The sequence below is a fragment of the Bos javanicus genome, chromosome X (assembly GCF_032452875.1).
Source record: "Bos javanicus breed banteng chromosome X, ARS-OSU_banteng_1.0, whole genome shotgun sequence".
Classification (NCBI taxonomy): Eukaryota; Metazoa; Chordata; class Mammalia; order Artiodactyla; family Bovidae; genus Bos; species Bos javanicus.
Window position 1 is genome coordinate 78,580,488 of NC_083897.1, and position 23,036 is coordinate 78,603,523.

Sequence of the window (23,036 nt, forward strand, 5' to 3'; positions counted from 1 at the left end):
AACCTCTTGACTCTTCTAGCTATATCAGCACAATATGGGCTACCCTGTCTGATTTGGCTGACCTCTAGATATATCAACAGGTTCTTAAATTGATGCTTTTAGAATGTTCTGATTTGTCTCTAGGGTTTTCTACCTCATTTTTCTTCCATCATATCACCTTATACCTTCAAATTTGCCCCTCCCTTTCCCTGCCTTGGACTTTTTATCTTTTCTGGTTGCTTATTCTTTAGCTGTTTGTTACATTTCTGCCCTCCCTGTCTCAGAAGCAAACATACACATTATATAGCAGTTTACTTATATGACAACTTAATTTTTGGAGAATTGACCTAGAGTTCTCTGCTCTATCCTTTCTGAGATCCCTGGCTGAGATCCTATAGATTGTCTGATAAATGTGTTTTATTCCTCTACAGATTTGGTGTCTATGTTCACACTGGAACTCTCCATCCTTCCACTTCCTCCACAACAACCTCCCAGCCTATTATAAATTCATATATATAAATCATCCACTGCTATAGACCGGAAATGAACACAACTACTTTGCTGGCATTGATCTGTGGCTTGGCTCTACCTCACCTACTGGAGTACCAGCAAGAATAACTGAACTGCAGCATGTTAGCCAGTGGAAAGAAAGGGCCTGGAGAATGGACTAAAGCAGAGGGTATAAGGCATTCTTGAACATTGTTTGGACAAGGTGTTAAAAGACAAATTAAAGGAAATTAGTTCAGGGACTTAAGTATAATGTTCAACCTGACTAAGCATATTGAAAAGCAGAGACATTACTTTGCCAACAAAGGTCCGTCTAGTCAAAGCTATGGTTTTTCCTGTGGTCATGTATGGATGTGAGAGTTGGACTGTGAAGAAGGCTGAGCACCGAAGAACTGATGCTTTTGAACTGTGGTGTTGGAGAAAACTCTTGAGAGTCCCTTGGACTACAAGGAGATCCAACCAGTCCATTCTTAAGGAGATCAGTCCTGGGATTTCTTTGGAAGGAATGATGCTAAAGCTGAAACTCCAGTACTTTGGCCACCTCATGAGAAGAGTTGACTCATTGGAAAAGACTCTGATGCTGGGAGGGATTGGGGGCAGGAGGAGAAGGGGACGACAGAGGATGAGATGGCTGGATGGCATCACTGACTCGATGGACGTGAGTCTGAGTGAACTCTGGGAGTTGGTGATGGACAGGGAGGCCTGGCGTGCTGCAATTCATGGGATCGCAAAGAGTTGGACACGACTGAGCGACTGAACTGAACTGAAGGTGTCTATACTAAGATTCTTCAGCTACAAGTAACAGAAACCAATGAAAGCTACTTCAGGAAAAAATAGGGGAATTTATTTTAAGCACTTAGGGGTGTCTCACAAAACCCAAAATCAAAACCATTACTGGATCTCAGGAATGGACTGGAACAAGCAGCTACAAAGTCTTCAGAAAATCAGAAAATATCATTTATCCTTCCCTTTATAATGTTTCTTTTTGTTTCACTCTCTGATGAATAGCTCCTCTGCTTCTCAGAAAGCATGGGGAAATATAGCTTCCCTTCAGGGTCATGGTATTATTGTTTACTTTCTAAGGCTCAGCCACAGAAAATAAACAAACTTCCCTCTCTCTCACCACTGTAATTTCAGACTCCTGGAAAGAGCTTCTAAAAACTCACATGCTCATCCTTGAGCCAACTGACTTAAGCCTAGGATTGGAACAACAGTTATAAACTGTATTCACTGCCACAGTATCATCCCCATAAGGAAGAGAGTGGAAAATGGAGGACAATTTAAGGAATTATATGCAGTACGCAGATACTTCAAAAGGGATTCATCACAGCAGCCAAGCAGTTTCCTTTTAGCACCAAAGTGCATGCATCTGAGAACAAGCCCTAAAGGCCTCTGCTTCCTTGGCAACTTCTCTCAGCTTTTAGTCCTCTAATAGTAAAGAAGACAGAGATTTAAATACAAAACGAAGTTAAAGTAGTGAAATAAAATGACTAGTAGCCTGCTTAGTGTGTTGAGTCAAAACAAAATGTGCCTGTCACATAATAAGCACTCAAAAAAAATTAGTTGTTATTATGGAAATCAGAAAAGTCTGGGTATAGTTAGACTCTGAGCAAAAGGAATTGGCTAATCTTTACAGATAGTTCCTGCAGAACACAAAGGAACCTGGGAAATATTTGCACTCCTTAGTGGAATATACCTTTATAAGAACCAAGATTTAGATCTGCCACATACAACTCTCTTCCTTGCACAGAGCTGATCAACACTGACAAATTCTTGGATGTTTTTCAAGATTCTGTGTAAACTTCCCTTTTGTTATGACAACACAACAATGACCTCATCTTTCTTATGGTTGAACCCAAGACAACTCCCCTCAATGAATTCCATTCCAATCACTTCTACTTCAGAATCAGCCTGATTGAACTTGGAAGGCTTTTGATGTCTTTATGTTTAGAAAACATGTAATATACTTTATTGAAATGTGGGAAACACTCAAGTAACAATTTTATAAGCCTATACTTTCTCTCCAGGTTGGCTAAATGTTGTTAATCTCCAATTCCTATTAATTCTTAATAATTTGAGTTTGAGAGGCATTTTCTGACTTTGTATCCAAAAGTACCCTTATGGGGGTGTGTGATTTCCTCTGGATAGTAGAGTCACATTATATACACATGTGGGAAAAAAGAAAATTGGAATGAATCCACCTACCATTCCACTCAGTAAGTCTACGTCTTAGTAAGGATTGGGAGACTTGAATCTGTCCTTCACTTAGGTGATGTCAGGTCCTGTGTGCTTCTCATAGTGTAAGTATGTCACCACCATTAGTGTGGTTTTTAGTGTTTAAACATACATAGCTTTCAGGCAACAGGACTTTAAACTCAACCCACCTACTTAATCTGGTATTCAACTGAAGAAACAGTGATCTGTTGCAATTCTGGTCCTATTGATAGACATTGTGTGGGTCTTTTGCATGTAACTTTCAAAGATTATTTTGACTATATGTGATTTTCCCTTAAAAATCTGATCCCCTTTAGAATTTGACCTCAGCATAAAATGCAATTTCACCGCACTAACTATAGTCTACTGGTTTGGAAAATGACTTTTGTCTCCCAGCTAACTGAGAGTGTGTTTTGGAAGCTACTAAAAAAGGAAGCATATCGTAGAGAGGACAGGAAAAGCCTTGGTCATGTACATCAATCTTCTGAGCACTTGACAAGTGATAGTGAAATTACCCAGTTGGTACTTGGAGATGAGGGTTGGAGATGGATGTTGTATCCTTGTATCCCACTTTGCAACTCAAGATTTCATTCTGTCAGTAGAGCAAAATTGTATGGAAAAATCATGAATTTATTGTTTAGTTGCTAAGTCGTGTTCAATTCTGCGATCCCATGAACTGCAGCACACCAGGCTTCCTGTTCTTCACTATCTCCCTGAGTTTGCTCAAACTTATGTCCATTGAGTAGGTGATGCCATCCAACCATTTCATCCTCTGTCGCCCCCTTCTCCTCTTGCCCTCAATCTTTGCCAGCATCAGGGTCTTTTCTAGTGAGTCAGCTCTTCACATCAGGTGGCCAAAATATTGGAGTTTCAGCTTCAGCATTAGTCTTTCCAGTGAATATTTAGGGTTCATTTCCTTTAAGATTGACTGGTTGATCTCCTTGCTGTCCAAGGGACTCTCAAGACTTCTCCAGTACCACAGTTTGAAAGCATTGACTTTTTGCTCAGCCTTCTTTAAGGTCCAACTCTCACATCCATACATGACTACTGGAAAAACAACAGCTTTGACTATATGGACCTTTATTGGCAAAGTGAATCTGCTTTTTAATATGCTCTCTAGGTTTGTCATAGCTTTTCTTCCAAAGAGCAAGTGTCTTTTAATTTCTTTTAATCATGAATGGGGTAGTGCATTTTCAGATCCGGACCCAAGAAAAAGACAAGGGCAAAAAATGTGCAGGATGAGGGCTGAGGAGTAAGATGAAGTTCTGTTCAAATGAAGGCACTGATAAGGAAGGAATAAGATCCTGAAAATAGGAGTGGGGGCCTATGGGAAGATTCCAGTGAAGCTGGGCATGTCAGATCCCTAAATTCTACTGAGTCTTCTCACCAGCCTTTCCACCTCTTCCTGTGATGGTTAACTCTGGTTTGCCCAAAAAATCTGTAAGGACCTCCCTTAAGGTAGTATCCTTGCAAAGCACTGCTAACTCTCCTCAGCACCTACCTCACAACCCCTCTTTGCTTTTAGATATATACCTAGACTCAAGTCCCAGAAGACCTTGAAGAGTGACCCACTAAAAGGTGTGCTACACACCAAATCAGGTGCATGATTTTTCTAATTTATATAGATATAAAACTAGAGTATATGTGTGGGAATAGATATTAAGATGGTGGGATAATGATGGAAGGAATATAAAATTGAGTCAGGCCAAGTGTATTGATATATACCCAGTAAAATGAAATTATGAATTCAATGTTTTACCTCAAGGTGTTAGAAATGGCTCTAACAATTCAATTGTTTGGCTGAAAATGGGCCAAAAATTACCTATTTAAATAAAGTTGAAACACCAGAACTTCCTTGGTAAAGGAAGGGATCCAGAAGCTTAGGGAGACCAGAATGTTATAGTGAGTTTATCATTTAAGGTTCACTCATCCACCCTAGAGGTCACACCTTTCACCATGACTGTGAGAAATAAATTTGTGAGGGAAATTCTAGCATCACTGAAGTACTCTGTGGTCACTCTGTAGGTCAGAAGTTACAGTGGAAACTGCTGTCACTGAACTAGAATCTTTAAATATAATGAGGATAATTAGATCCTAGGGTTGCAGGTGCCAAAAGGAATTTAATTACCAAAGACAAGATGGGCTTGGTTGCCATGACTGACTGGAGTCAAAGCAGTAAACAGAATAGTCTAACTTACAGAGACCATTGGCATTGCCTAGTCAATCATTGTGTCCCTACAAAAGAAATAGATGGGCAATCTACTAAATTCTTATTTGATCTGTATAAGTGCAAGAGTTCTAGTTTGAGTGAACATCTAATTTGAATCACAAAAAGAGAGATTAATTGTCTTTCAATCAATTTCCAGACTTGAGTCAGATGATAGAATCAGAATTCTTTGAATGAAGAGGAGGCATGTTCCTTTAAGGAAAGACCCTTCTATACTGCCAAATGCGTACACTTACACTGTAAATCTTTCTCCCAGCTTTCCTCAAAGGAACCTATGGCCATTTACCAGGGGATTATGCATTGGGCTGCGATGGGCGCGCTAAAGCGCAGGCGGCTGTGACGGGCACGCTAAGCGCGGCCGAGAGGAACCACCCCACGTCCGAGGTCAGGGGCAGAAGCCAGGAGGACCCCATGCCCGAAGGGCGGCGGCCAAGAGGAGTTACCTCACATCCGAGGTCAGGGCAGCGGCCGAGAGTACCAGACTGCGACGGTGCAGGAACTGCTGAGAGGGTCAGGGGCAGCAGGAGGGAGGAGCTACGCCATGCCCAAGGCCAGGGGCGGTGGCCGGGAGGACCAACCCCACATCCAAGGAGCCATGGCTGTGCGGGCACAGGAGGGCCTGGAGAAGCTATCCCACGTTGAAGGTCAGGAAGGGCGGTGGAGAGGACATACCCCTCCTCCAAGGTAAGGTGCAATGGCTGCGCTTTGCTGGAGCAGCCCTGAAGAGATACCTCACGCCCAAGGTAAGAGAAACCCAAGTAAGACGTAGGTGTTGCAAGAGGGCATCAGAGGGCAAACACACTGAAACCATACTCACAGAAAACTAGTCAATCTAATCACACTAGGACCACAGCCTTGTCAAACTCAATGAAACTAAGCCATACCCGTGGGGCAACGCAAGACGGGCGGGTCATGGTGGAGAGATCTGATGCAATGTGGTTCACTGGAGAAGGGAATGGCAAACCACTTCAGTATTCTTGCCTTGAGAACCCCATGCACAGTGTGAAAAGGCAAAATGATAGGATACTGAAAGGGGAACTCCCCAGGTCAGTAGGTGCCCAATATGCTACTGGAGATCAGTGGAGAAATAACTCCAGAAAGAATGAAGGGATGGAGCCAAAGCAAAAACAATACCCAGCTATGGATGTGACTGGTGATAGAAGCAAGATCCAATGCTGTAAAGAGCAATATTGCATAGGAACCTGGAATGTTAGGTCCATGAATCAAGGCAAATTGGAAGTGGTCAAACAAGAGATGGCAACAGTGAATGTCGACATTCTAGGAATCAGCTAACTGAAATGGACTGGAATGGGTGAATTTAACTCAGATGACCATTATATCTACTACTGCGGGCAGGAATCCCTCAGAAGAAATGGAGTAGCCATCATGGTCAACAAAAGAGTCCGAAATGCAGTGTTTGGATGCAATCTCAAAAATGACAGAATGATCTCTGTTCGTTTCCAAGGCAAACCATTCAATACCACAGTAATCCAAGTCTATGCCCCAACCAGTCACGCTGAAGAAGCTGAAGTTGAACGGTTCTATGAAGACCTCCAAGAACTTTTAGAACTAACACGCAAAAAAGATGTCCTTTTCATGATAGGGGACTGGAATGCAAAAGTAGGAAGTCAAGAAACACCTGGAGTAACAGGCAAATTTGACCTTGGAATACAGAATGAAGCAGGGCAAAGGCTAATAGAGTTTTGCCAAGAAAATGCACTGGTCATAACAAACACCCTCTTCCAACAACACAAGAGAAGACACTATACATGGACATCACCAGATGGTCGACACCGAAATCAGATTGATTATATTCTTTGCAGCCAAAGATGGAGAAGCTCTATACAGTCAGCAAAAACAATACCAGGATCTGACTGTGGCTCAGACCATGAACCCCTTATTGCCAAATTCAGACTTAAATTGAAGAAAGTAGGGAAAACCACTAGACCATTCAGGTATGACCTAAATAAAATCCCTTATGATTATACAGTGGAAGTGGGAAATAGATTTAAGGGCCTAGATCTGATAGATAGAGTGCCTGATGAACTATGGAATGAGGTTCGTGACATTGTACAGGAGACAGGGATCAAGACCATCCCCATGGAAAAGAAATGCAAAAAAGCAAAATGGCTGTCTGGGGAGGCCTTACAAATAGCTGTGAAAAGAAGAGAAGCAAAAAGCAAAGGAGAAAAGGAAAGATATATGCACCTGAATGCAGAGTTCCAAAGAAGAACAAGAAGAGATAAGAAAGCCTTCTTCAGCGATCAATGCAAAGAAATAGAGGAAAACAACAGAATGGGAAAGACTAGGGATCTCTTCAAGAAAATCAGAGATACCAAAGGAACATTTCATGCAAAGATGGGCTCGATAAAGGACAGAAATGGTATGGACCTAACAGAAGCAGAAGATATTAAGAAGAGATGGCAAGAATACACAGAAGTACTGTACAAAAAAGATCTTCACGACCCAGATAATCACGATGGTGTGATCACTGACCTAGAGCCAGACATCCTGGAATGTGAAGTCAAGTGGGCCTTAGAAAGCATCACTAAGAACAAAGCTAGTGGAGGTGATGGAATTCCAGTTGAGCTATTTCAAATCCTGAAAGATGATGCTGTGAAAGTGCTGCACTCAATATGCCAGCAAATTTGGAAAACTCAGCAGTGGCCACAGGACTGGAAAAGGTCCGTTTTCATTCCAATCCCAAAGAAAGGCAATGCCAAAGAATGCTCAAACTACCACACAATTGCATTCATCTCACATACTAGTAAAGTAATGCTTAAAATTCTCCAATCCAGGCTTCAGCAATATGTGAACCGTGAACTTCCTGATGTTCAAGCTGGTTTTAGAAAAGGCAGAGGAACCAGAGATCAAATAGCCAACATCCGCTGGATCATGGAAAAAGCAAGAGAGTTCCAGAAAAACATCTATTTCTGCTTTATTGACTATGCCAAAGCCTTTGACTGTGTGGATCACAAGAAACTGTGGAAAATTCTGAAAGAGATGGGAATACCAGACCACCTGATCTGCCTCTTGAGAAATTTGTATGCAGGTCAGGAAGCAACAGTTAGAACTGGACATGGAACAACAGACTGGTTCCAAATAGGAAAAGGAGTTCGTCAAGGCTGTATATTGTCACCTTGTTTATTTAACTTATATGCAGAGTACATCATGAGAAACGCTGGACTGGAAGAAACACAAGCTGGAATCAAGATTGCCAGGAGAAATATCAATAACCTCAGATATGCAGATGACACCACCCTTATGGCAGAAAGCGAAGAGGAACTCAAAAGCCTCTTGATGAAAGTGAAAGCGGAGAGTGAAAAAGTTGGCTTAAAACTCAACATTCAGAAAACAAAGATCATGGCATCCAGTCACATCACTTCAGGGGAAACAGATGGGGAAACAGTAGAAACAGTGTCAGACTTTATTTTTCTGGGCTCCAAAATCACTACAGATGGTGACTGCAGCCATGAAATTAAAAGACGCTTACTCCTTGGAAGGAAAGTTATGACCAACCTAGATAGCATATTCAAAAGCAGAGACATCACTTTGCCAACAAAGGTTCGTCTAGTCAAGGCTATGGTTTTTCCTGTGGTCATGTATGGATGTGAGAGTTGGACTGTGAAGAAGGCTGAGCGCCAAAGAATTGATGCTTTTGAACTGTGGTGTTGGAGAAGACTCTTGAGAGTCCCTTGGACTGCAAGGAGATCCAACCAGTCCATTCTGAAGGAGATCAGCCCTGGGATTTCTTTGGAAGGAATGATGCTAAAGCTGAAACTCCAATACTTTGGCCACCTGATGCGAAGAGCTGACTCATTTGAAAAGACCCTGATGCTGGGAAAGACTTAAGGTGGGAGGAGAAGAGGATGACAGAGGATGAGATGGTTTGATGGCATCAGTGACTCAGTGGACATGAGTTTAGGTAAACCCGGGGAGTTGGTGATGGACAGGGAGGCCTGGTATGCTGCAGTCCATGGGGTCGCAAAGAGTCAGACACGACTGAACAACTGAACTGAACTGAAGTGAGCAGCCATAAGAAATCAACAGTAACACAGTAACAATGAGGGACTTTAACATTCTGGTCTTCCCTTGTGGCTCAGCTAGTAAAGAATCTGCCTGCAATGGGGGTGACCTAGGTTCAATCCCTAGTTTGGGAAGATCCCGTCAAGAAGGGAAAGGCTACCTACTGCAGTAATCTGGCCTGGAGAATTCCATGGACTGTATAGTCTATGGGGTCACAAAGAGTTGGACATGACTACATGACTTTCACTTCATTTAACATCCTGCTTTCACCAATGGACAGATCATCCAGACAGAAAACCAATAAGGAAACACAGACCTTAAATGACACGTTAAATCAGATGACTTAATTGATATTTGTAGAACATTTCATCTGAAAACAGCAGAATATATATTCTACTCAAGTGCACATTCTTCAGGATAGATCACATGCTGGTCCACAAATCAAATCTCGGTAAATTTAAGAAAATGGAAATCATATCAAGCATCTTTTCTGACCGCAACACTATGAGATTAGAAATCAACTAAAAGAAAAAAATTGTAAAACACACACAGACACACACACACACAAACATGTGGAGGCTAAACAATATGTTACTAAACAACCAGTGAATCACTAAAGAAATCAAAGAGGAAATCACAATACCTAGAGACAAATGAAAACAAAAAAATTACAACCCAAAATGTACAGGATGAAGCAATAGCAGTTCAAAGAGGGAAATTTATAGATAAAACCATACCTTAGGAAACAAGAAAAATCTCAAACAAACTAACTTCACACCTAAGGAAACTAAAGAAAGAAGAACAAACAAAACCCAACGTTCATAGAAGGAAATGAATTATAAAGAGCAGAGAAGAAATAAATGAAATAGAGATGAAGAAACTAATATAAAAGATCAATAAGACTAAAAAGCTTGTTCTTTGAAAAGAAAATTGATAAACCTTTAGCAACACTCATCAAGAAAAAGGAGAGGGTTCAAATCTACTAAATTAGAAACAGAGAATTCCCTGGCAGTCAAGTGGTTAGGACTCTCACTGCCAGGGGTGTGGGTTCAGTCCCTGGTGGGGGAAATAAGATCGTGCAAGCCATGCACTGAGAATACGTGTACACCCGTGGCGGATTCATGTTGATGTGTGGCAAAACCAATACAATATTGTAAAGTAATTAGCCTCCAATTAAAATAAATACATTTAATTAAAAAATATAAATAAAATAAGAAATGAAAAAGAAGAAGTTACCATTGAAACCACAGAAATACAAGTCATCATAAGAGATTACTACAAGCAACTATATGCCAATAAAATGGACAACCTAGCAGAAATGGACAAATTCTTAGAAAGGTAGAATCTTCCAAGAATGAACAAGAAGAAATGAAACTATGAAAAGATCAATCACAAGTACTGAAATTGAAAGTGTGATGTAAAAATACCAAACAAAGACTTCACGTGTAATTTCTATCATACCTTTAATAAGAGTTAACATCTATCCTTCTGTAACTGTTCCCAAAAATTGCAGAGGAAGGAACACTCCCAAATACATTCCATGAGACCATCATAACCCTGATATCAAAACCAGACAAAGATACCCCTGAGAAGAACAAACATAGACACAAAAATCCTCAACAAAACACCAGCAAGCAAAATCCAATAATACATTAAATGGATCATGCACCATGAATAAGTGGGATTTACCCCAGTGATGCAAGAATTTTTCAGTATCCACAAATCAATCCTGGGCTTCCCTTGTTGTGCCAGTGGTAAAGAGCCCACGTGCCAATGCAGTAGACTCAAGAGATGAGGGTTCGATCCCTGGGTTGGGAAGATTCCCTGGAGAAGGGAATGGCTACCCACTCCAGTATCCTTGCCTGGAGAACCCCATGGACAGAGGAGCCTGGCAAGCTACAGTCCATAGGGTTGCAAAGTGTCAGACATAACTGAAGCGACTTAATACAAATCAATCAGTGTAATACACCACATTAATAAATTGAAGAATAAAGACTATATGGCCATCTCAATAGATGGAGAAAAAAAATTTCGATAAAATTCAGCACCGATTCATGATTAAAAAAAAAAAAAAACCTCCAGAAAGCAGGCATAGAGGAAACATACCTCAAAATAATAAAGGCCATATACAACAAAGCTACAGCTAGCATCATACTCAATAGTGAAAAGATGAAGGCATTTTTTCTAAGATCAGAAACAAGACAAAGATGTCCACTCTCACCACTTTTATTCAACATAGCTTTGGAAGTCTTAGCCATGGCAATCAGAGAAGAAAAAGAAATAAAGGGAATCCAAATTGGAAAAGAATAAGTAAAATTATCACTCTTTGCAGATGGCATGATACTATACATAGAAAATTCTAAAGATGTTACTGGAAAACTACTAGAGCTCATCAATGAATCTAGTAAAGTTACAGGATACAAAATTAATTCACAGAAATCTTTTGCATTTCTATATACTAACAACAAAAGATCAGAAAGAGAAATTAAGGGAACAATCTCATTTACCATCACATCAAAAAGAATAAAATACCTAGGAATAAACCTACCTCAGGAGGGAAGAGACCTGTATTTCAAAACTATAAGATACTGATGAAAGATATCAAAGGTGGCACAAAAAGATGGAGAGATATTCCATGTTCTTGGGTTGAAAGAATCAATATTGATAAAATGACTATACCATAAAAGGCCATCTGCAGATGTAATGCAATCTCCATTAAATTATCAATGGCATTTTTCACAGAACTAAAAAAATTTAATTTACATGTAAACACAAAAGACCCTGAAAAGCCAAAGAAAATCTGAGCTGGAGCAATTAGACTCCCTGATTTCAGGCTATAGTACAAAGTAACAATCTTCAAAATAGTCTGGTACTGACATAAAAACAAAAATACAGATCAGCAAAACATGATAGAAAGCCCTCACATTTATCAATCAATCTATGACAAAGGAGGCAAAAATATACAACGGAGAAAAGACAGTCTCTTCAATGAATTGTGCTAGAGAAACTGGACAGCAGCATATACAAGAATGAAGTTAGAACATTCTATAACACCATACACAAAAATTAACTCAAAATGGATTAAAGACCTAAATGTGAGACCAGCTACCATAAAACTCTTAGAAGAAAACATAGGCAGAACACTTTTTGACATAAATCACAGCAGTATCTTTTTGGATCCGCATCCTAGAGTAATAAAAATAAAAACAAAAGTAAACAAATGGGACCCAATTAAACTTAAAAGTTTTGGCACAGCAAAGGCAACCATAAACAAAGCCAAAAGTCAACCCAGAGAATGGGAGAAAATATTTGCAAGTGAAGGGAGAGACAAGGGATTAATCTCCAAAATATAAAAACAGCTCATGTGGCTCAATATCAAAAAACAAACAATTCAATCAAGAAATGGGCAGAAGATGTAAACAGACATATTTCCAAAGAAGACATACAGAATATACTGTGGGGGAGTGGGAAGTAAAAATTAATGAGTATAAGATAGGTTACAAGGGTGTACTGTACAATATAGGAAATACAGCCAATATAGTACGATAACTAAATGGAGTGTAATCTTTAAACATTGTACAAAAATTTTAAAAATAAATTTTAAGTTATTGTTCAACATTCTTAGCATTACAATGTAATGTCAGATTTTATATTTATTTCAATAAAATAAATGAGATATATCTAAAAATATTCCAAAAAGACATACAGGTTGTCAAAAAGCACATAAATAGATGTTCAACCTTTCTAATTATTATAGAAATGCAAATCAAAACTACAATGAGTCAGAATAGCCATCATCAAACAGTCTACTGCTTAAGCTGGTTTCAAACTCAACATTCAAAAAACGAAGATCATGGCATCGGGTCCCATCACTCCATGGCAAATAGATGAGGAAATAATGGAAACAGTGACAGACTTTATTTTCTTGGGCTCCAAAGTCACTGCAGATGGTGACTGCAGCCATGAAATTAAAAGATGCTTGAGCCTTGGAAGAAAAGTTATGACCAACCTAGGCAGCATATTAAAAAGGAGAGATGTTACTTTGCTGACAAAGGTCCATCTAGTAAAAGCTATGGTTTTTCCAATAGTCATGTATGGATGTGAGAATTGGACTATAAAGAAAGCTGAGCACCAAAGAATTGAAGCTTTTGAACTGTGGTATTGGAGAAGACTCTTGAGAGTCCCTTGGACTGCAGGGAGATCCAACCAGTCTATCCTAAAGGAAATTAGTCCTGAATACTCATTCGAAGGACTGATGCTGAAGCGGAAGCTAAAATACTTCGGTTATGTTTCAATGCCATTCTCCCAAATCATCCCACCCTCTCCCTCTCCCACAGAGTCCTGTGGTGGATTCATGTTGATATATGGCAAAACCAATACAATATTGTAAAGTTAAAAAATTAAATTAAATTAAAATAGCTGAGTAATACTCCATTGTGTATATGTACCACAGCTTTCTTATCCATTCATCTGCTGATGGGCATCTAGGTTGCTTCCATGTCCTGGCTATTATAAACAGTGCTGCAATGAACATTGGGGCACACGTGTCTCTTTCCCTTCTGGTTTCCTCAGTGTGTATGCCCAGCAGTGGGATTGCTGGATCATAAGGCAGTTCTATTTCCAGTTGTTTAAGGAATCTCCACACTTTTCTCCATAGTGGCTGTACTAGTTTGCATCCCCACCAACAGTGTAAGAGAGTTCCCTTTTCTCCACACCCTCTCCAGCATTTATTGCTTGTAGACTTTTGGATCGCAGCCATTCTGACTGGCGTGAAATGGTACCTCATAGTGGTTTTGATTTGCATTTCTCTGATAATGAGTGATGTTGAGCATTTGAATCAGTTCTAATGAGATGGATGAAACTGGAACCTATTATACAGAGTGAAGTAAGCCAGAAAGAAAAACACCAATACAGTATACTAACACATATATATGGAATTTAGAAAGATGGTAACAATAACCCTGTGTACAAGACAGCAAAAGAGACACCGATGTATAGATCAGTCTTATGGACTCTGTGGGAGAGGGAGAGGGTGGGGAGATTTGGAAGAATAGCATTGAAACATGTATAATATCATGAATGAAACGAGTCGCCAGTCCAGGTTCGATGCATGGTACTGGATGCTTGGGGCTGGTGCACTGGGACGACCCAGAGGGAGGGTAGGGGAGGGAGGAGGGAGGAGGGTTCAGGATGAGGAACGCGGGTATACCTGTGGTGGATTCATTTCGATATTTGGCAAAACTAATACAATATTGTAAAGTTTAAAAATAAAATAAAATTTAAAAAAAAAGAAAAATAAATTAAATTAAATTAAAATAAATTTAAAAAAGAAAAAAATAATAAAATAAAATACTTCGGCCATCTGGTGCAAAGAACTGACTCATTGGAAAAGACCCTGATCCTGGGAATACCTGAAGGCAGGAGGAGAAGGGGGAAAAAGGATGAGATGGTTGGATGGCATCACCAACTCAATGGACATGAGTTTGAGCAAGCTGCATGAATTGGTGACGGACAGGGAAGCCTGGCATGCCGCAGTCCATGGGATCACAAAGAGTCAGACACGACTGAGTGACTGAACTGAACTGAAACAGTCTACAAACAATAAATGCTGGAGAGGATGTGGAGAAAAGGGAACCCTCCTACATTGTTGACAGGAATGTAAATTGGTGCAGCCATTGTGGAGAACAGTATGGAAGTTCCTTTAAAACTGAAAATAGAACTATCATATGATCCAGCAATTTTATTCCTGGGCAGATATCCAGAGAAATCCATACTTCAAAAAGATACATGCACCCCAATGCCCACTGCAGCATTATTTACAATTGCCAAGACATTGGAAGCAATCTAAATGTCCATCAACAGAAGAATGGATAAATATGATACAGTTCATATAAACAGTGGAATATTACTCAGCCATAAAAACAAATGAAATAAATGCTATTTGCAGCAGCATGGATGGACCTGAGAGAAATAAGTCAGAGGAAGACAAATATCATATGATATCACTTACATGTGGAATCTTCAAAAATTATATAAATTAACTCATTTATATACTCATTTACAAAATAGAAACAGACCCACAGACTTAGAAAACAAACTTATAGTTACCAAAGGGAAAAGTGAGTGGGAAGAGTAAATTAAGAGTTTGGATTTAACATTATACACTACTGTATATAAAATAGATAATCAACTAAGGATCTACTGTATAGTGTAGGGAATTCTACTCAAAATTCTATAATAATCTATAAGGGAAAAGAATTTCTAAAAGAATGGATATATGCATACATATAAGTGAATCACTTTACTGCACACCTGAACCAAACACAACATTGTAAAACAACTATACTCCAATATAAAATAAAAACTAAATTAAAAAAAAAGAAAACCACAACACTCTAAACAAAATGAAATAAAAATTGGATGCTTAAAATTTGTGTTTGGTATGGCGGGCTTTTGAGCTTATGGTCCAAGACTGCTGTGAAGAAGTAAACATAGGGGCCATCTTTAGTTTATTTATGTAACAGTTGTGACAATCCTGTTTCTGTTATAAACTTTATTTCCTGGTTGATATCAATGGCACACCTCTTCAGGAGGATTCTTCCAGCATTCGGTCACATGCACTAGTGTAATGATTCCAGAGAAACAGCAAACCTTTTAAGCTTTGGATTTGATCATTAGTTTTTTTTCCATTATATCAGATAAGGAACTCTAAGTTTATAAATCTTCCCCAAAAAATAAGTCAAAGGAAGAAAGAAATACCATACCTGCCAGAGGAAGTTGACCTTATTTTTAATAAAACCCAAGGAGAAGATCTGGGCCATTGTAAGCTGACTTCTTGAAATTATTTAGTCAAAGAATTCTTTAGAGTGTAGTTCATTTGTTCCTCTTGTCCAGAAGACTGAGTATGATAAAGGGAAAGTGAAAGTCACTCAGTCGTGTCTGACTCTTTGCAACCCCATGGACTATACAGTCCACAGAATTCTCCAGGCCAGAATACTGTAGTGGGTAGCCTTTCCCTTCTCCAAGGGATCTTCCCAACCCAGGGATCGAACCTAGGTCTCTTGCATTGCAGGCAGATTCTTTACCAGCTGAGCCACTAAGGAGTATAGTAAATTACTGGCTAAGATTTTACAGAGCTCCTAAATTATTATAGAAATGAAATGACTTTCTCTTTCAGATTCCAGATATTCAGGAATTCCAATGATTCAGTTCAGTTCAGTTCAGTCACTCAGTCGTGTCTGACTCTTTGTGACCCCATGAATCACAGCACACCAGGTCTCCCTGTCCATCACCAACTCCCAGAGTTCACTCAGACTCACATCCATTAAGTCAGTGATGCCATCCAGCCATCTCATCCTCCGTTGTCCGCTTCTCCTCCTGCCCCCAATCCCTCCCAGCATCAGAGTCTTTTCCAATGAGTCAACTTTTCGCATGAGGTGGCCAAAGTACTGGAATTTCAGCTTTAGCATCATTCCTTCCAAAGATATCGCAGGGCTGATCTCCTTCAGAATGGACTGCTTGGATCTCCTTGCAGTCCAAGGGACTCTCAAGAGTCTTCTCCAACACCACAGTTCAAAAGCATCAATTCTTCAGCACTCAGCTTTCTTCGCAGTCCAACTCTCACATCCATACATGACCACAGGAAAAACCATAGCCTTGACTAGACAGACCTTTGTTGGCAAAGTAATGTCTCTGCTTTTCAATATGCTGTCTAGGTTGGTCATAACTTTTCTTCCTTTTAATTTCATGGCTGCAGTCACCATCTGCAGTGATTTTGGAGCCCAGAAAAATAAAGTCTGACACTGTTTCCACTGTTTCCCCATCTATTTCCCATGAAGTGATGGGACCAGATGCCATGATCTTTGTTTTCTGAATGTTGAGCTTTAAGCCAAGTTTTTCACTCTCCACTTTCACTTTCATCAAGAGGCTTTGAGTTCCTCTTCACTTTCTGCCATAAGGGTGGTGTCATCTGCATATCTGAGGTTATTGCTATTTCTCCCGGCAATCTTGATTCCAGCTTGTGCTTCTTCCACTCCAGCGTTTCTCATGATGTACTCTGCATGTAAGTTAAATAAGCAGGGTGACAATATACAGCCTTGACGTACTCCTTTTCCTATTTGGAACCAGTCTGTTGTTCCATGTCCAGTTCTAACTGTTGCTTCCTGACTTGCATATAGTTTTCTCAAGAGGCAGGTCAGGTGGTCTGGTATTCTCATCTCTTTCAGAATTATCCACAGTTTATTGTGTTCCACAGAGTCCAATGGTTAGAATGATATAATTCAATAAGTTCTTGAAACACTAAACATCTGCTTTAGCTGCTAGGAACACTTCTGGCAATACAGGCATCATACCAAACATTACTGATAAATCTCTCTTATGCTATTGACTGAATGTTTTCTAACACAATTTCTATGTTGAAACTTAATTACCAATGTGATTGTATTTGGAAGTAGGGTCTTTGGGAGGTAGTTATGTCATGAAGGTGAAAACAACATGAATGAAATTAGTGCCCTTATTAAAGAGACTCCATAGAGCTCTCTCACCTCATGCCAGATGAGGACTCAGCAAGAAGAAAGCTGTTTATGAAGCAAGAAGTGGACCATCACCTGACATAGAATCTCCCAGCACCTTGATCTTGGAGTTCCTAGCCTTCTGACCGATGAGAAATAAGTTTCTGTTGTTCATAAGCCACCCAGTCTGCAGAGTATTCTGTTATAGCAGCGCAAATGGATTAGGACATTCTATATAAAGTCCATTTGCCACCAGATCCCAGGTAACTATGTATTCAGTAGACTTCTTTGCCTTACCTTAGGTGTTTTCTGTAAATAATTTTCCTGACAAGTGGCACACCTTTGTATTATTTCTTGAATTATATGATCCTTCTTCCAAATGTGGTAGGATTCCAAGGTTTTCAGTATATTCCTTTTGTTCATGGCATGGAAAATCCATCCAAGCATATAACAAATGAGATACAAAAACACTGCTATAACATGAGTCCCATATTCATATGATATTCTTCATAGCTCCCCTTGGTTTCCAATGTTCTAAATCTTACAGAGTTGTGTATTTCTGAAATTGTGAATAAGAGTTCCTGGATAGAAGTAATGAGGCTTCAATCTGCCCAGTTAAAACCTAAGTAACACTTTCTGAGTCTTGGTGTGTAAATTAATTTCCTTTAGATATGTCATCTTGTTGTCCAACATGAGTTCTACAATAAATTTCAGAAATCTGTTGGAGAAGCTGGGGTAACCCTAATAAATCAGCAACTATGTTTCTAGTGTGATACTTCAGTCACCACAGCTGTGAGAAAGTTCCCTCTATTCCTCCACATTTGTTCCATAGCATGACAGACACCAAATGCATATTTACTTTCAGTATAGATATTCACTTTAAGATTGATGGCTGCTTTACAAGTTTGTATAACAGCTAAGAGTTCTACTTCTTGTGCTGACTTTAGAGGATAAGCCTCTAAAACCTCTTGAGGATTGATTACTGTATATGATGCTTTTCTATTTCTCTGTGAGTCTCTCACTCAAACTTCATCAGTGAACAATAATCAATAAAGATTAGGAAAAGGAATATTAGCTAAATCAAGTAGTTTGAGTATCTTTTCTAACTGTGAGGGAATCATGTTCATCTATTTGGTCAGGATTTTCAACAGAGTAGCTAGTTTCAAAAGGTTACACCTTCCTAGAATAACATTAGGATTAGACAGTAAGACTTGCTCATACCTAGTCCAGTGGCACAGTAACAATGTTGTATCTCTTTTTTAGTTTTTTTTTTAAATTATTTAATTGATTTTAATTGGAAGCCATCCATCAACATAAATTAGCCACTGGTATACATGTGCCCCGCCCCATCCTGAACCCCCCTCCCACATCCCTCCTGACCGTGTTATATCTTATGAATTTATAAAATGGCAGTAACAGCATGAGGTGCATATAAGTAAATTAAATATTCCAGAGTCAAAGCCTGAGCCTTTTCAATTAGAATACCAATGGCTGCTAAGGTTTACAAACACCCTGGCATTTCCAGAACAAAAGAATCCAACAACATATAAAAGTAAGCAATTAGCCTATGATCGGAGCTTAACTTTTAAGAAAGTGCAACACTAGTAGCTCCCTTGTTTTCATTACAAAAAAGGAGGAATATTTTGTCAGTTAGAAACTCTAAATACCACTGGGTTACTCTAAGGGTTTAAAAGCCTTCTCTAGCTTGTTTGGACTACAGTAAAGATTCTGGTGATGCATCATGTGATATCTCAATATCTGGTTAATATTTTCAGAAAAGGTAGAGATACATTGTAATACCCAACCAACACCCAACATTGGTGGGTTTTTTTTTTTTTCATAGTAGGTTATTTCACTTATAAATAGGCTGACTTTGGGCTGGAACTACCTTTTGTCTGTTGACTAATATCAAATGTCCCAAATATCTGACTTCAATTGGACGGTACTGAAAGGTTGTTGCTGAACCACAAAAAGACGCCAGGATTCTTGGCCTCTGGAGGAGAAGAATTCAATCTGGGGCCAGAGACGAGGCTTGATCGCTCAGAGCTTTGTGTAACAAAGTTTTATTAAAGTTTAAAGAAGATAGACAAAGCTTCTGACATAGGCATCAGAAGGGGGCAGAAAGAGTACCCCCTTGCTAGTGTTAGCCATGCAGTTATATACTCTCTAATTATTTATTCAGTTCAGTCACTCAGTCGTATCCGACTCTTTGCGACCCCATGAATCGCAGCACTCCAGGTCTCCCTGTCCATCACCAACTCCTGGAGTTCACCCAAACTCATTTGCATCCAGTCAGTGATGCCATCCAGCCATCTAATCCTCTGTCTTCCCCTTCTCCTCCTGCCCCCAATCCCTCCCAGCATCAGAGTCTTTTCCAATGAGTCAACTCTTCGCATGAGGTGGCCAAAGAACGGGAGTTTCAGCTTTAGCATCAGTCCTTCCAAAGAAATCCCAGGGCTGATCTCCTTCAGAATGGACTGCTTGGATCTCCTTGCAGTTCAGGGGACTCTCAAGAGTCTTCTCCAACACCACAGTTCAAAAGCATCAATTCTTTGGTGCTCAGCTTTCTTCACAGTCCAATTCTCACATCCATACATGACCACTGGAAAAACCATAACCTTGACTAGATGGACCTTTGTTGGCAAAGTAATGTCTCTGCTTTTGAATATGCTATCTAGGTTGGTCATAACTCTTCCATGGAGTAAGCGTCTTTTAATTTCATGGCTGCAATCACCATCTGCAGTGATTTTGGAGCCCCAAAAAATAAAGTCTGATACTGTTTCTACTGTTTCCCCATCTATTTCCCATGAAGTGGGGGGCCAGATGCTATGATCTCAGTATTCTGAATGTTGAGCTTTAAGCCAACTTTTTCACTCTCCTCTTTCACTTTCATCAAGAGGCTTTATAGTTCCTCTTCATTTTCTGCCATAAGGGTGGTGTTATCTGCATATCTGAGGTTACTGATATTTCTCCCGGCAATCTTGATTCCAGCTTGTGCTTCTTCCAGCCCAGCCTTTCTCATGATGTATTCTGCATATAAATTAAATAAGCAGGGTGATAGTGAATCAAAAGAATGTCTGGAGGTTGTAAAGACCTCACTAGACCTACTCCCATTATTTATACCTTAAGATAACAGGATTAGCCAGAAGGCTTTTTCCAGAGACTGTCCTCAAGCAGGATACATTATTGTTATATAATCCTAAGGAATGTAGAGAGACAAAAAAGTTTGTCCTTTCTTCCTCCTTGAGAATTCCAGATCCCTGTCTCCTTGGGGACCCCTGGACTTCTTATCAATCTGCCTAGGATTTGACTCTCTCAGTACTACAATTTATCTAGGAAGGTTTTATGTTCTTCAGCAGCTAAAAATATTAAGAAAGCCAATCTATATTCTTTATATGTATGTGAAGTCTTGTGTGTGTGTGTGTGTTAGTCTCTCAGTCATGTCCATATTTTTCCTATCCCATGGACTAGGGCCCACTAGTCTCCTCTGTCCATGGAATTCTTCAGACAAGAATACTGGAATGGGTTGCCATTTCCTTCTCCAGAAAGTCTTAACAATTATCAATAAATCATTCTCATATTAAACTAGCATGGGCCACTGTGGTGAATATTCAAGTTCATTTATAAATGTCTAGAGAATATAATAAGCAAATCTGAGACATTCGTTGCCACAAATATTAAAAGCTTCAATAGGTAAACACAAAGAACCATGATTCTTCAACTAAAGATGAGAAGAGAAAGCTGAATATAAGTCTATTACAGAAAAATGTTTAGCTGATGCAGTACAAATGTTAAGATAGTAGCATGGATGTATATAAGAGATAACAAAGAAATGACTAACTTCTTGTACAAATTTATAAATTGAAATTTTCATGTCAAATTTTTCTTTTTCTTTATAGGTACATGGCAAATGTCCCCATTTTTTAATTATGTCCTATCTTTCTAGTTATCTAATTGCAGTTTCTATTTCTTCTATTTGAGCTAGAGAGAAAGGCTATTGTAACCATGGCCATGGTTTTCATTTGTTGTAAGCTTTAACATTAATATTAATCCCTTTTATTATTATTGTATCATTTGTTCCTAGGATTTTTAAATCCTAATTCCTAAAGATGAATCTATTTCCTATAATTCTGAGTGCTTTTCCAGCATTAGGCGAAACTGTCTCTCTCTCTCCTATCCTTTGTTTCAGAAGGACATATTTACCAAACTCTCCATCCAGAGTAAAGAATATGGTAGCCCTTAGTTTACAGACCATGTTCCCTCCCATCTGATTAACAGGCACAACAGGAGACAAGAGAAAGGCCTGTTCCTCTAACAGATGACTTATTTGCACAGGAAACAGAGAAGAAAAAGAGGCAAAATTTGTGTGGAGACACTCACAACTTGCATATTTGTATGGGTAAAGGAAAAATGAGAAAGATCATTAGAAAATACAGAATATGTGCCTCCAGTATCCATAAGAACAGTTAGGGAAAGATTAAGGTAGGGAAAAGAAACAGACATATGTTTTTCCCATTCTCAGCTCCAAAGTCTCCCCCAGTATGGCAATCTTGCTCATTAGTTTGCACTACTTGCCAGTTATTTCCTGTGTGATTTCCTGGGGTTAATATCTTTGAGGCAATTGTAAAGCTTCAGAGCTGGTTTCTACTCCTTACATATTCTTCAGTCTCTTCAGGCATTCATTTTTCTGATGCCTTGTCTTCTTGTAACCTTACTGACCTTACATTAGGGGACTCCCTCTCATGAATGAATGACTTGAGATAATAGTCTCTTCCCTTTATGAATAATTAAAACTGAAAAGCTAACACTGAGGTCTTAATTTTTTTTCGTCTTCATATTTCTCTATATTTTCCCAAAACTGAATGCTGCCAATATCTTAGAAACTGTCCTTGCCATCCATCTACTTTTTCTCTGACTTGTGCTTGATTGCTAGGCAAAAAGCCTGCCACAGAAGTAGAGAGGACCAAGGGCTTTTTCTAACCTTCCCCTGAATCCATCCTTGTAAATTTAGATAATGCCTAATAAATTACTCCTTGGAAGGAAAGTTATGACCAACTTAGATAGCATATTCAAAAGCAGAGACATTACTTTGCCAACAAAGTTCCGTCTAGTCAAGGCTATCATTTTTCCTATGGTCATGTATGGATGTGAGAGTTGGACTGTGAAGAAGGCTGAGCACCAAAGAATTGATGCTTTTGAACTGTGGTGTTGGAGAAGACTCTTGAGAGTCCCTTGGACTGCAAGGAGATCCAAGCAGTCCATTCTGAAGGAGATCAGCCCTGGGATTTCTTTGGAAGGAATGATGCTAAAGCTGAAACTCCAGTACTTTGGCCACCTCATGTGAAGAGTTGACTCATTGGAAAAGACTCTGATGCTGGGAGGGATTGGGGGCAGGAGGAGAAGGGGATGACTGAGGATGAGATGGTTGGATGGCATCACTGACTCGATGGATGTGAGTCTCAGTGAACTCTGGGAGTTGGTGATGGACAGAGAGGCCTGGAGTGCTGCGATTCATGGGGTCGCAAAGAGTTGGACACGACTGAGCAACTGAACTGAACTGAATAAATTACTGG

General features: G+C 39.5%; 1 pseudogene; it reads left to right on the top strand.

Annotated features, from left to right (window-relative positions):
* LOC133242607 (neurabin-2-like) overlaps positions 1 to 23,036 on the top strand; it is a 141,761-nt pseudogene that overhangs the window by 72,639 nt on the left and 46,086 nt on the right.